Source organism: Toxorhynchites rutilus, chromosome 1 (assembly GCF_029784135.1).
Source record: "Toxorhynchites rutilus septentrionalis strain SRP chromosome 1, ASM2978413v1, whole genome shotgun sequence".
Lineage (NCBI taxonomy): Eukaryota > Metazoa > Arthropoda > Insecta > Diptera > Culicidae > Toxorhynchites > Toxorhynchites rutilus.
The window spans coordinates 133,110,555-133,125,947 of NC_073744.1; the positions used below are offsets into that span (position 1 = coordinate 133,110,555).

Consider the following 15,393-nt stretch of genomic DNA (forward strand, 5'->3'; position numbering starts at 1 on the left):
CATCCGCGCTCTCATGATAAACGAAGAGCTTCACCACAACAGCGACAACATGCTCCAATCGCTGTTCAATTAGAACTGAGTGGATTTCCGAGCGGCGCTCGCTTATATACCGATTGATGATTTCAATAGCCTGTTTTGAATGCAATTTTAAGGCTATTGAAACAAGTTTTTGGATCAAAAAGTAACAAGTATAGAACGCGTAGACATTTTAACTTTCGAATGAAGTGTTTATCATACCATTTCGTTCAGTTGTTTAGGAGCTAATAACGCTCAAAATCTCGGTCTCCGACGTAACGCTTTCGTTTTCGAATCTTTGATTTTACACCCCGGTATAGAAATGAAAGACGTAGCCCTACGTCAAAATCTTTTTTATTGGCATGAATACAATACTCATTTATTTACTACAAGTACTACATTTACATTTGCAAGTCATTCGTATGATTTATGATGCTCATACATAGTTTTTCTGAATCTAAATTGCATACTATCATTTATTAAAATTTTCGAGTTGCCGTCACGATATTTAATCAAATGTTTTGATCTCACAATAGTAAGTATTTTCCCAAGCGGAAAAAATCTGTGCCAATCTGTACTTTTTGACGAAAATCTGTACTCTGTACCGTACAGAATCAGTACAAAAAATAATGAAAAATTCTGTACCTTTCCAGATAAATTTTTACGTGTGGCAACACTGATCACAATGCCTAAGTTTCCTGTGATTCTTGAACAATTCCGACACATAACATGAGATCCACACACTGCAACGCCCACTATGGTCTGCTTTCGAGAAAAGCCGTGCTCGTCTATGATGATCCACAGTTGTCGTTGGTAGATAGTATCGTATGCTGCTTCAAAGTCGACGAAGATGTGGAACTTTAAAAGGATCGATCTGTCACATAATAGAAATATGGTCCGCTGTCGAACAACCGAGTATGAATCAAACCTGATAACTTTCCCCAAATCTGCATACTATTGACGATAAACGGCGAGGAAGGATCTGGGGAAAAATTTTATTGGGGTCATCGCGGTCTTATGGTAGTTCATAAATCAAGCTTGTCATCTTTTCATCTTTTCATCTTTTCATTTGATTATTCAATTAAATTTAAAAAATAATTGTGAAGTCTGCAATAGTTTGAGCCCGCGCGCATTGGCAAACATAGAGAAACGTGAGATTGAACAAAAGCAAAAGAATTTTTGTTCGAATAAAACAAAGCCAAGGGTTTGATGTGGAAACCTGAGGTAAGCTAAGATAGCTCCAATGTCCTGGAAAAAAGGTAATGAAGATGGTAGAATTTCGAGCGACATAGAATGCGCTGCCATAACTATTTCTCAAATAGTGACGTCAGTCGTTGTGTTTATCTTTGATTGCCCACCGCATCCACATGAAAATGCTATTTTCTGGAAGTAATTTATCAATTAAAAACGTACATTTTTTTAGAGTTTCTGCTGAATATGAGGCTAATGTGATAGCGTGCAGTGAATATTCGTGAAATCACGTCGAAAAAGACGGATAAAAGTGATATTTCCATGTGCCACATTCACTTCCCCACGTTCATAGAAACAAACGAAGTTTCATTATTTTAACGTTACAAAGTTGATGTTTCGAAGGCTCTCAGTGTTGGTGTGTAAGTTGTGAGAGAATAATCGCCAATTAATCAAAATTTCCCCGAAAATGTTACTGCTTTCGTGAACTGAGCATACGACTGCTCTCTGGATCTTTTTATCACATAAATAATCGGAATAAGCCACAGTTGTCATCTGTTAAAAAACAAACAGTTGAGTGATTTCATGACAATTTTGGCTCAAATCATCATGCAACCGTGAGTACACTGAACATTGTTTTGTTTCTTCCATATACATTCTATATTGAATGCAAATAATTACGACACGATATTTTGCTTGCCAATACAGATATACTTCGCCTACTGCTCCACTTCGATATGTGCCTCATTGGGATAGCTCAATCGGAATACTTGTAAATTCATCTTCTCAACAGATAATTATATCAAGGCTTTTCTGTGTTGCGGCGGATCTCATTGCAGATTCGGGTTGACACGTTTATACCCCAGGTTGAATGTAGGGCCTGAAGTATCGGCTGGAATTAAGCTTAGGTTTGCTCTGCAGTCTGGTCTCGAAAACGATTAACAGACCGTTGTCGGGTATCCAGTGAAGCGAGAATTCCTTTGTAAATTCAAGGCTAATGCTGACATAGGTATTGGGTTCAATTCCTGATCGGTCAAGGATTTTTTCGGGTTGAAAATTTTCTTGACATGCCTTGGTATATGTAAAGTAATGGGTCTGAAGTATCGGCTAGAATTAGGCTTGGGTTTCCTCAGCTACTAGAACTCGGAAACGATCGCAATTGCAGGCCGTGGCCGGGGATCTGATAAAGCGGGATTTCCCTTGTAAATTCATGGCTAATACTGACATAGGGTTCAATTCCCGATCGGTCTAGGGTCTTCCCGGGTTGGAAATTTTCTCGACATGCCATGGAATGAATACTTTTGATAAAGGCTTGAATTGTTCTTTCGATTAGTAATCTATGTCTGCGGGATAACCAGTCCGTTTTTTTTTCAATTTAATGTGCTCACTGGTTAGTATGATGTAATAAAGAAACACAGTAACTCAATTATTATCAATAAGATAACTCGTCCTGCTGAAACCTTTTTAGGGGAATGAGGTGAGACCATCATCTTTTTGTTTTTTTTCATAGGTGGGACAAATTATCCCTTCTATCCTTCTATCCTTCCTCCTCCAACAGTTGATTTCATAATTCGTAATTATCAGCCGTTGCACAAATTCTATAGGATTTCCCGAACCCACCTTTAAGAACTCCACAGCGAGGCCCACACTTTTTTGTTTTGTGGGGTTTTAGCCGGTAAATTGCCTTTTTAACTTCACTTCTTCCCAGAAGGTCGTCCTGTGGTTTTTGAGAGCTTACCAACCCGATCCATGAGTTGCCCATCTGCTGCAGCACTTGTCTTGAAAAGCCTAGAGCGCTTTCCACAAATGCAAATTGCTAAAACAAACTGTAGATTATCGCGTTTAACATTTCTTCCCCAACACCATGATTTTTTTACAACCATAATAAGATCCATTTCAGATTCGGCACTTTTCGTTTAATGCCTACACACCGCCGGATTCATGCTTTCAATTATAAATAATAAAATTGTCTCATTAGCTTACTAACCACGCTCCGGTGCACTGTGTGCACACTGAGACGAGTAAAAGTATCCTTCTTCCGCCGCCCACACAGAGGCAAACACTGATAACTGCTGCTGGTACTGCCAAAGCACAGAAGGATGCTGGCGACAACGACGTTTTCTTAGTAAAACGAGCCAGGGAGATGATGCCGTACAAATCTATATAGGTGTATCGGTGTGTCCCCTTGTAATAACACTCGTTATATACACAGTTAAATGCCACAACGATTATTTGCTTGCGATCTCTGCAGTCGGAGAGAAAGAGGGTAAAAAAATATGCTTCACTCAGCAGCAAATTCGATAAGCGGATGGAACCGAGCCAAATATCAACCCGAGTAGGCTGCGCGGCACTTGATTGGATTGAGCCCCGCTAAGTACGGTGATGTGATTGTGGTAGCATATCTCACATAATCCTGATGTAATCGATATCACCGTGAGGGTATTACGTCACACCGATTTGGGCGCAGGATGAGTACTCTAATCACTGAATTTTCCGTGTCGTATCGCGACAGCCAACCACCATATGTGTGTGTGAATATTACGCAAAATGTTGCAAAACACGATTTTCCGCAGCATGTGACGTTTTTAGTAAACGATAATCCATCGACAACACTCACGTTAACTTTTTCCGCTCTTCTAGCCCTCACTTAAATGTGGTTCTTTGAACTGGTTGAACGAGCCATTGAATGTCAAATTGAGCAGCAGCAGCAGAAATGCCAACAATTCTCAAAACAAACGCGAACGCGAAACAAGTTCAAGTAAGCGAAGTCAACTGACTAATTCACTTTTGATGGTTCTACGCGATTGCGATTGTACATGTTATTGACAAATAAACATAGTCTGCAGTCAGTAGCAACTGTTTCCGTACCACGCGCTCTCTTCTACACACTAACTAGAGAATACACACCGCGGCACAAGGGAAATTCAAAGCGGCGGTATACACACTAAATAGAACCGAACCAAGCGCCAAGACCGCAAACCTACGCGAACGACAACGAGCGACCGACTGAGGAGGTCCCGCGAGAGGACCGATTCCATTCACGCACGACTTGAATGGCGGTGATTGCGTGAAAAGCACTCGCGCGAGAATGAGTGCCCCAGATTACTGTGACCGACCAAAAGTGCGAGAATGTGGAAGAGCTCACTTTACGACTGGGTGAGCAGAACGAAAACAAATTTACACCGCAATGAATGGAAACTACGAAAGTTCGGGACAGCCCTCACTCAATTGCTAGGAGAGATTCAAAAAATTTGGAAAACGATCTTTTATTTCCGAGAATCTAACACAAAAGACTAATGTTTGCGTGATCAAAACCTGATTTGAAGGAAAAAATATGTTTTTACGTGGGTCAACAAACTTGAAATTATATTCATGACCTATCAATTCAATATTGACGAATTTCATGCCAACTCGTCTTAGGAGTTGGCAGCACCATCTCAGATAGCAGTGAAACGTTGTGGGTTTAAAGACATGGGTCATTTAAGCAACTTTGCATACCCGAAGTACACCCAAACCTCACTTTACGGCCTAGATCCGTTCCACAAAACTTGGCCGCAAAGCGAAACGCCGTATAAGGAATCAATTATTCTAATACTAATTCAATCGGATCGGTTCCAAATTTATGAAATTCAAAATGCATTTAATCTTTTTATTTCAATTGAATTAAAACTCATGAATATCAAGTACATACATTTGTACCTAAAATAAAATTGGCAGTTTTATTCCCTATCTACTATACTTGAATTTTTATCTATATATCTATAACATCTATCTATACTTGAATTTTTCATTGTTTTCATTAGAGTGGTCCGAAATCATTTTTTTCCCTTTTTTCTCAAAACTGACTTTTTTTAAAACTTCATAACTTCTGAACTACTGAAACGATTCAAATGATCGACATGTCGAACTGAAGCCAATGAGCCAGCCTTTTTTGAAAAAAATATTATACTAGCAAAAAAATGGATTTTGTTTTTGTAATTCTTAATTGTTTTTTTTTTTAATTTTTTTTACGTCTTTGGAAACAACGCTCCTATTTTTTTAAAATATTTTACATACATATCATAAATTCAGAATGGTGCTGTTTTTAATTTTTGAGTTATGATTTTTCAAAGTTAACATGCTTTTAATCTTCGTTCAATATTCCTATGAGATTAGACTAGATCTATGCGACTAGGAACCTATTTTTTTTCGCAAGTGTGATTTTTTCAAAGAGCTCATAGGCTTCGATCATCTCAATCGGTCCAGTAATTCAAAAGTTATGAATTTTTGGAAAAAGTCATTTTTGAAAAAAGGGGTAAACGTTGATTTTTAGACCACCCTAAAATGGAAATGGGCACCCTAAAATGGAAATGGGCACCCTTATAAGAAAAATAAAAAATACGAATCTAATATTTTGCGACAAGAAACACAACTACCACTTTTCACGAAAACTACATCGATCTGGCATGGCTATATATCGACATCGAAAAAATGTTTTTTTGCCGTTATAGCGAATCATTGTAGGCCGTTAATCGAAAACGTGCCTTAATTGAAGAGGGCCGTTATAGCGAAATGCCGTATAAAGAGCGGCCGTATAACGAGGTATGGGTGTATTCGACAAATAATTAGACTACTTTTTGGAAAAGGCCAAATTTTTTTTCTCAATTTTTAACAAAATTTTATAACTTAAAAACTATGATACCTACAAAATTCTTGTCAAAGGATGAAATGTAGGAAATTGTTTAAATTTTTACAAAAATAAAAAAAAATTTTACAAAAAAAAAATTTTGCTGATAAAAAAGTTATTTAAAAAATTAAAATTCATTTTTCTCAAAAACGTATTTTTTTTTAAATTCCCAAAAATATATATATGAATAGCCCTTACAATTTCCATCAAGTCGTCCATACATCGGAAGATGGGCACTTTTACAGGGAAAATGTTTTTGGAACAACAACTTTTTCATGTTTTCTTTGAAAAAATCCATCTCATCCTAATTTTATTTAAAGTCAAGATAGCGATATAATGTATTCGACAAAGTTTTAGATCTTGTTAAAATATAAACTTTTGTCGAACACATTAACTTTCGATTCTTTCTTGACATGTTTCTAAATACAGAAAAGTTAGTAGAGCATTTAAAATTTGGAAATTTTAAGGGCTATTTATATCTATTTTTCAGAATTTTAAAAGCTTATGTTTTCGAGAAAAATGAATTTTAATTTTCAAAATTTTTTTTCCAAATAAATCTTTGATAAGTTTTAATGAAAACCTTAGTAATTTCCCACATTTCATTCTCTGACAAACTTTTTGTAGATCTTATAGTTTTTAAATTAAGATTTTTCGAAAAAAAAAGTTGGAAAACACTCAAAATTTAACACATGGCGGACCGCACACGACTTGACAAAATGCTATCAATGTTCTATTTGTTACATTTTTATGTATACATTATCGCAATTTGCATGATCTGCTAACTTTTCTCTATTTAGAAACATGTTAAGAACATGTCAAACGTGAGAATTTACACACAAAAATGTTACGAGCAAAACATTATTTTTTTCAGGAGTCTTCATACTTATATTCCAAAAACTATAACAGATAGAATGTTGACGTCTTCGACAAAAGTTCATATTTTAATAAGATCTAAAACTTTGTCGAATACATTATATCGATATCTTGATTTCAAACAAAATTAGGATTGGTTGTATTTTTTTAAAGAAAACATGAAAAAGTTGTTGTTCGAAAAACTTTTTCCCTGTTAAAGTGTTCATCTTCCGATGTATGGAAGACTTTTTGGAAATTTGAAGGGTTATTCATATATATATTTTTGGGAATTTTGGGAAGCCTAGTGGATCGCTGCGCCTGAACAATGGTCCGGTGATTTATGGATCGTGAATGATCCCACAGCTTTCTCTTTTCTTTGATAATGGAGACTTGGAACCTTTCGGTTCATTCGTCTCCGCCTCCGTCTACGTCTTTCATTTCAATTCTTTTGAATTCAGGGTTTTGAATCCAAATTCTCATTGCATGAGCATAGATGTTTTCCCCCTATAAATATATATAGGAACGTATCAGATTTGTGTGTCCTGTTTGGAGACGACAAGCCTTTCCATAGTATTTCTGTCATAACATGGAAGAGTGGTGTTTTGGATTTTTGAAGAAGAGTTGGACTACTGCTTATCCATGCTATATCCCAGCTTTGGCGGATCTTTTGTTTAATCCAACGTAACTAATGTTGAACCTATTTAAAAATCATGTTAGTCCTACGTAGTCCATCGAAAATAGTTTGATCTAATCCAGCGAAAGCAGATAAGTCGGGCGTCTATAATATAAAAGGTCCAGACTTACCAGGCATATGCATATGAAGCCGGAACTTTAGCCCTCTCCAATTTTGACGTAGAACTACGTCTTTCATTAAGGGTGCCAAATCAGAAAACAGGTCACGTTTTTATGAAATAATGTTAACGTTAATAACTATTTTTGCCGCGAACGGATTTTAGCGATTTACATACTAAACGAATCGGAAATTCGCTAAGATTTGTTTAATATGCTATACATTAGAATCCCCTGGTTTGTAAATGGTTAAAATTCATGAAAACTTTAGGCGTTTCCATTTTTCCATACATTTGTTCTGTCCATTTGTGTGCTTTCCCGAACAGAGCTGTCATTAACGTGCAAATTATCGACGACCAACGAAGGGGAAATCGTAGGATTTGAAGTCGCCGTGAACAAAGGAAAAGTAGAAAAATGAAGGGGAATATTTGCTTTGAGTATAAACAGTGGCAAACTTTCATTCTGCATCGGACTGTTGAGCAATCCAGTTCACTTTGTTTTCGCTGCGCTTCGATCTAAGATTGGACCCCACCAGTGGTAATCCAACTTGGATATCGTCGTTTGCTTGTGCTGTTCGTTATTCGTTATTCGTATCGTGTGTTTTTCTTCCCGCGTCATAAATTGGACGTTTCGCCTCCCACTAAGGGTGATAGCTGCGCTTCTCTCGAGCATGAGAAAGTAATGCAACTTTTTTTGACGCCAGTAATATTAACAAAAGCGTTTCTATTGAGAATAGCGCAAAATGATGAGAAGTATTTGTACTCCTAGTAGCTTCAAGCCACCAAGGTATGGTTCTGTATGCATGCTATTGCGAACGCTTGTTTGGCGCTTGGTTTACGTTGTACGAACGATGCCTAGAGGTGCGATTGCTTTGAGGCAATACTAAATAACATGTAGCATGATATTTGATACTTGCAAGTGTTGTCATTGTTGTTGTTTCCATTCGGTACCAAAGATATATTGATGTAGTTATGAGATGTGGAAAAATGGTGCTGGTGTAACATGTATATCATCGACTGTAGCCGAGTCTATGTCAAAAAAAAAAAAAGGCCACCGGAATAGCGTTCGAGGTAAATTTTCAATTCATTGACATGCAATAAATTGCGCCATACGATCAGCTAGTGTATCGTTTTGCGAGGGCAAGAATGAATCATCAATCAATTATCGTCAACTGATTCTACAATGAAAAACCATTTCAAAGATTATTCTACTAAGCAGTTGTTTCGAAAATTTCACAGCATTATATAATAATATCCGAAGGTATAAACAAGCGACTTATATAAAATAACAGCGTAGTTCTACGTCAACCATGCGGTCGTATCTTGGACACAACCTCCTATAATTTTTTTTTGACGTAGAACTACTTCTTTCATTAAGGGTGCCAAATCAGAAAACAGGTCACGTTTTTATGAAATAAAGTTAACGTTAATAACGAATCGTAAATTCCCTAAGATTTGTGTGATATGCTATACATTACAATCCCATAGTCTGCATATGGTTTAAATTTATGAAAATTGGAAGCATTCCCATTTCCTCATACATTTGTTCTGTCCATTTGTGTGCTTTTCGAACTGAGCTGTCAATAACGAACAACGTATCGACGAGCAACGAAGGGGAAATCGTAAGATATAAAGTCTCCGTGAACAAAGGAAAAGAAGAAGAACGAAGGGGAATATTTGCTTAGAGTATGAATAGTGAATCTCACTGAGGCAAACTTTCGTTGCTGGGCGAGCTCGACAGCGAGGGATCGAATGCAATGGGGGCGGAGGAGTAATATTATGGATAAAGTAAAGTTTTCCAAGGGCCCTTTTGAAGGTTAGAGACGAATGAACTGAAGAAGTTTAAAGTCTCAAGCAAAGAAGTAAGGCAAACGTTCAGTATCGTTCTGTATTCAAAGCGCTTTGAATTAAACCACAGCATAGTTCTACGTCGACAGTGCGGTCGTGTCTCGAACACAACCACCTATAATTTTTATTTTGGTTGTGAGCCAAACCAGTCATCCGGCCATTTTAGTAAGAATTACATTGTTACTCAGCGAGTGAGTTTGCCATTGATGAAAACGTAAGGTAATCGGAAGGAACCAAGTCTGGGGCATAAACCACATGCGGCAGTTGAACCCAGTTGAGTAGTTCGGTGTCATAAAAGTCACCCAGAGTAGTCTTTTGACGTAGGACTAACACTAAGAGGAAGATATGAGGTGAAAAATGTTAAGAGCTTCAGCAGGTAAGCTGGTAAGAAATAATTAATGATTTTGAACGCCCATAACTCGACCGTTTCTTGATAGATCGTGAAGATGTTTGAATCAATTGGATAGAAATATTCCTACGCATCTATCACAATAAAGAAGTAATTATTATTCTTAAAAAACCACGAAGGAATGACTAAAATAGCAACGAAATTCAATTTGTATTTCATTATTGCGACAATTCTAGCTATTCACCTCTTTCGACGTCCCTTTTAACCCGGAAATAATACACGAATTCGCTAAAATCGAATGATCGTAAGAAGTCGTCTAAAACAGTAAAAAATCACACAAGATCTCTCCCAACAAAAAATTCATTTTGCATTTTATTATTTCTTTGGAATGGAGCAACAAGAATAATGATGATAAGAAAATAAAAATATATATAGTTTGTTTCCAGATGTTTTACAAAATGCGACTACTTTCTAGTCGAATTGCTGACTATTTTCTATTTATACAGTTTTCCATTTCGGGCTTCCGAAAGTATATAGCCCTGCGCTGACAACCGTTTGACATAGCTGTCAACCAAAGCGTCATATCGTTAGTTGAATGTCTGCCATTTTACAATATGGATCGTTTTAGCATCGCACAACGTGTTAATTTTGTTAAATTATACTATAAAAATGATAAAAAACCGGCAAATGTTTTTCGAGCATTTCGGACGGATTTTGGTCGTCATGCACACAATCGCTAATGTAGTGCGTAAATTCGAACAAACTGGATCCGTAGCGGATATTGTGAAACCTGTGCATCATTGTAATGTGCGTTCGGCCGAAAATATTGCTGCTGTTGCTGCCAGTGTGGAGGATAACCCGAATGTTTCGATTCCACGGCGTGCTCAGCAATTGGGCTTGTCAAACACATCATTGTGGCGAATTTTGCATTTGGACTTGCACCTACATCCATATAAAGTCCAACTGGTACAAAAATTAGACCGTGGTGACCATGGAATGCGTCGGGCATACGTCGATTGGGTGAACGAACAACAGCAGCAAAATGCTGAATTTTCGCATCAAATTTTCTTCAGCGATGAGGCACATTTCGAGCTCGGTGGCTATGTGAACACCCAAAATTTCCGTATATGGGGCTCAGAAAATCCACACGTGATTGTTGAGAGGCCAATGCATCCGCCAAAAGTCACTGTTTGGTGCGCATTATGGTCTGATGGAGTCATCGTGCCGTATTTCTTTGAAAATGAGGACGGCGAGACGGTAACTGTGAATGGTGAGCGCTATGGCCGCATGTTAACCGATTTTTTTGCCACAAATTGAAGATATGGATACGGATGACATGTGGTTTCAGCAGGACGGCGCCACGTGCCACACAACACGACCGAACATGGTCATATTGCGAACGAAATTTGAGGGACACATAATTTCGCGTTTTTGTGATGCCAATTGGCCGTCCAGATCATGCGATTTGAACCCGCTAGACTTTTTTTTGTGGGGTTATGCGAAAGACCGTGTCTATGCCAACTCTCCGCAAACTCTTGAACATTTGAAAGACAACATTCGTGAAGTTATGACCGAGATACCGCGCCATATGTGCCGAAAAGTCATCGAAAATTACCTGTTCCGGATCAAGGTGTACGAGGAAGCCCTAGGTGGACATTTGAATGATGTTGTATTTCACACATAATGGCATAAACCAAACTTTAATTTGAAATAAAAGTTTCATCGAAATTCGAATTCTAAGTGTGTTTTATTTCAATTTACTTTCGGAATTTAAAGTTGGAAAACCCTGTATCTTTGGGAGCTGGGGAATCGCAACAAGAGCAATTCGGGGCTCAACGTGATAAATAAGTTAATATACGTGTAGCACTGGTTTCGTCACCTGTCATTAAAAAGACAAACGCGGTATAATATAATCCAGCATACTAAGCATACTACCCCTGGCCCGACTGGCTCAGTACTTTTTATTTCATCTTATGTTTACAATTACAATTTCTTATTTACTAACGTAATTTTTCGGGTCGCGCTAGAATCGTACGCACACGTTTCCGTGGTGCTGACTCTGCGCGAACCCCTGTTGTATAACCAAACCGCTATGTTGAACAATCACAATTTCTTATTTACTAACATAAAATTTTTCCGGTCGCGCTAGAATCGTTCGCACACGTTTCCGTGGTGCTGACTTTGCGCGAACCGCTGTTGTGCAATCAAAACCGCTATGTTGAACTTGCCCCTGGAAATTTGACGAATAAACAAAACTAAAGTGGGGCCGGTTCGACATAAGCGGGACTTATAAATTAAATAAGGGCGCTACATACGATTGTATTAAAATAATATTTAAATTGGATTAAAAAAAATCTGTAAATTCTGTATCTTTGCTGAAAATCTGTAATTCTGTATATACAGATTCTGTATCTGAAATTTGGCGAAAAATCTGCAAAATACGGAATATTCTGTATATATGGCAACCCTGCTGCATAGTATAAATTGTGGATTATTTTTTGGGAATGATGTTTTTGTTTGTTTCACATCTCCAATAATTTAGCTAAAAGATGCTTGAAAACTACGTGGATATTCAATGAGTTCAGTGTTTCAGTGTCGCTCTAGACAGCGAGCAATACATGTACATGTTAATGAAAAATTGAACGTTAATTAGAGAGTTTGGTTTGGTTTTATTTGAGTGATTCGCATATAGTTTGCTTACATTACATCTGCACTGCATAAGAATATGAATAAGAAGCAACATAATGAACTATGCATTTGCTGCTTGTTTTTCGGAACGCTTATAACTCGACCTTTCCTCGACATATTACAGATATTTCTACACACCTATTACAATAAAGTAAATAAAGTTTTTTAAACAAACTATTGAATGATTGAAAAATTAGGAATCTCATTTTAAAGTAGCGTAATGTGTTCGATATTGAAATCTGTAATAGGAAATGGACTGATGACCACCCATGACCGCCGCCGCCAACTGGATACTAGCTGGATGACCGTTGAATCGCGAATGTTATTTTGACATATGAAAAAGAAGAAAAATAAAAATAAATAGAAAAAAATAAAAAGAATAAAAAATAAAAACAAGAAGAACAAAAGAAGAAAAAGAAAAGAAGAAGAACAAGAGAAAAAGAAGAAGTCAAAAAGAAATTAGAATAAATTGTGAAATTACTAATTGTGTGCAACTTTAGATAAACACTCATAAGAATGCAACGAAAATCGAAACCGGGACCACCAACTTGAAATACTTAATGCATTGATGAACTAAAGGGTTACTCAAAAGCCGCTGATTAAACAAACTTTCCGTGTATTGTGTAGATAAGTTCTGTTCGCCTACAGACCCTACAGAAGAGGAACAAGTTGATGCAGCGAAACTGTAAGTTTGATAACAGTTTCTGTGGGGTCAATTGGTCCAACAGGTTTGAGGCTTTACTCTGGTCTAATTGATTCCAGATGCCGCAGAATTACAAAAAGAAGATGGGCAGACAACGTTGTAAGAAGGAGGAGCTTGAAAGAGGAACCTAGGCCATCGAAAACGGATTTTTTTTACCAAGCATCGAAAGTGTTTGAAAATGCTCGAACAACAGTGAAAAGATCCATACAGAGTTCGAGATGGCCTCAATCCAATTTTTCTGGTCTGGAATCTGGCCAAGACACCTGGTATTGATCCTAGAACACTGTTACTGATTGTAAAATTATTCCAAAATACTTTACATGAACATAAGTATGTTTTTATTTTCTAGAACACACACTGGACCAAATCACCCCACAGACGGTTCAAATCACCCCGTATCAAATTTTAGTGTCCAAAATTCATCTCTTTTATTTTATGATATATTTGGTAATTTGAAGCTTGATACACTGCGTTTCACAACTATAGAACCACTCATTTTTCAGAGTTTCCAGAGATACGTAAGAAGACGATTGTATTGAAGTGTATAGTATAGAATACAATAACTATCTTCATTTATAAGACTGACCATTTGAACTTTATTGTTGTGTCCAGGCGTGAAACATTAAAAAAAAACTAAAATTCCGGTGTTTCATAACTATAGAACCAGTTGGGAAAACTCTCACTCCTTCATGAAATTAACGTCAATTTCACATGAACTACAATAAGTTTCTAATTCATAGGTCATCTTTAGTTCTCAATCAGTTCAAATAACCCATTTGGGGTGGTTTCGACCAAGCTGCGCCATGCTGTAGGGTGTTCCTCGTTCTATAAAGAGGATACTGCTTCTCATATGTTTTGACAGGATTTTAATTTGGCCCGCCCAGAATCTGAAGCCCCTATTCATTAAACCATTCCATGACCTTCCCGTCATCGTTTTTGAAACAGCAGTAAATGATTCTGAAGTAATTCGTTGCACTTCTGACTGTTTATTCGTGTTGATGGTAAACTATCTAAAAAAAATACCATCTCCAAAGCTGCGGGTCCAAAAACTAATGTTAAAGCTAATTCAGGGGAACTTCATTGATAAAAAGAAATTCAACTTGAATAGAATTTCTTCATACTTGAAGGACTTACGGAACGTGTCATGTAAATTTTCAATCCGCACATTGGAGGCGACATTTTGAGGGCTTGAGGAAAATATATTCCAAAAAGCCTGATTCAGATAGCTTTTCATCGACACGAATGCACAGTCAGACGGGAATGAAGTACTTCAGAATTATTTACTTCTGATTTTGGAACAAAAACACCGTGATAATTGGGTAATTTCCCAGCAATTCATAAAATCCGGAAAGTCATGGCGTGGTTTAATGAATGGAGGCTTCAGATTCTGGCCTGGTCAGCTCATTTACCAGATCAAAACCCTGTCAAGAACTTATGAGGAGTGATCCATAGTCAGTACGAACACTGGAAACACTGCGTCTCTCCATAAATTCCAAGCAAACAATCCTTCATACCTAAGACAAGACCAGACAATAGGGGATCGATTTCGGACCATTTTCGGACCAGCTGCTGATTGGTTAATTTTAAAGGGTTGCCAATAATATTTGAAAATACACTTCGACAAAATGTACTCATGGTATGTACTCTCATACTAGTTTTCATGATAAAGCATAACAGAAAAAATACAATTTGTTGTGAAATACGCAACAATGTTGCTTTACATCATCCAAATGTCCATCCAATTCATAGAATATATGATTCGTAAAACATATGTTAAGACGCGTCCACATTACGCCAATCGGCCTTGGCCGCCCGATAAAGCCGACTAAATGTGGACGTACCGCCCGGGCTTGCCGACGTGCCGAAAACCGACTCGAATCAAACCGAACCCAACCCGAAACAAGTGGGTCCGGTTCGAGAAAGTCGAACCAAAACAAAACGAAGTGAATTAGCGTTGACGACATTGTGCTTCGTGTGTTCGTGACGGCTTCGTGCATCCGATGGGACTTCGGCTTCGTGCACCCGATGGGGCGTCCACATTACATAACGAACCGAATATGCCGCCTGGTACAGGCCGATCGGCATCATTCGGCATAGTGTGGACGCGCCTTTAGTCTTGACATCTAGAGTGGTTCGGCATCGCTGTTGCTCGCACTGGGTAGAAGAGTAAAGGCGCGTCCACATTATGCCGAATGATGTCGATCGGCCTGTACCAGGCGGCATATTCGGTTCGTTATGTAATGTGGACGCCACATCGAGTGCACGAAACCGAAGTCCCGTCGGATGCACGAAGCCG

General features: G+C 37.9%; 1 protein-coding gene across 4 annotated transcripts in view; it reads right to left on the reverse strand.

The window, feature by feature from the left end:
• The window catches only part of LOC129779073 (uncharacterized), an 80,364-nt gene that overhangs the window by 40,955 nt on the left and 24,016 nt on the right, over nucleotides 1-15,393 (reverse strand). The window contains exon 1 of one of the 4 annotated variants that reach the window (XM_055786335.1): nucleotides 3,821-4,194. The exons of 2 other annotated variants lie outside the window; for them this stretch is intronic. The gene's annotated coding sequence lies outside the window, so the exon portion shown is untranslated. One more of the 4 variants, XM_055786329.1, reaches the window with a different exon arrangement.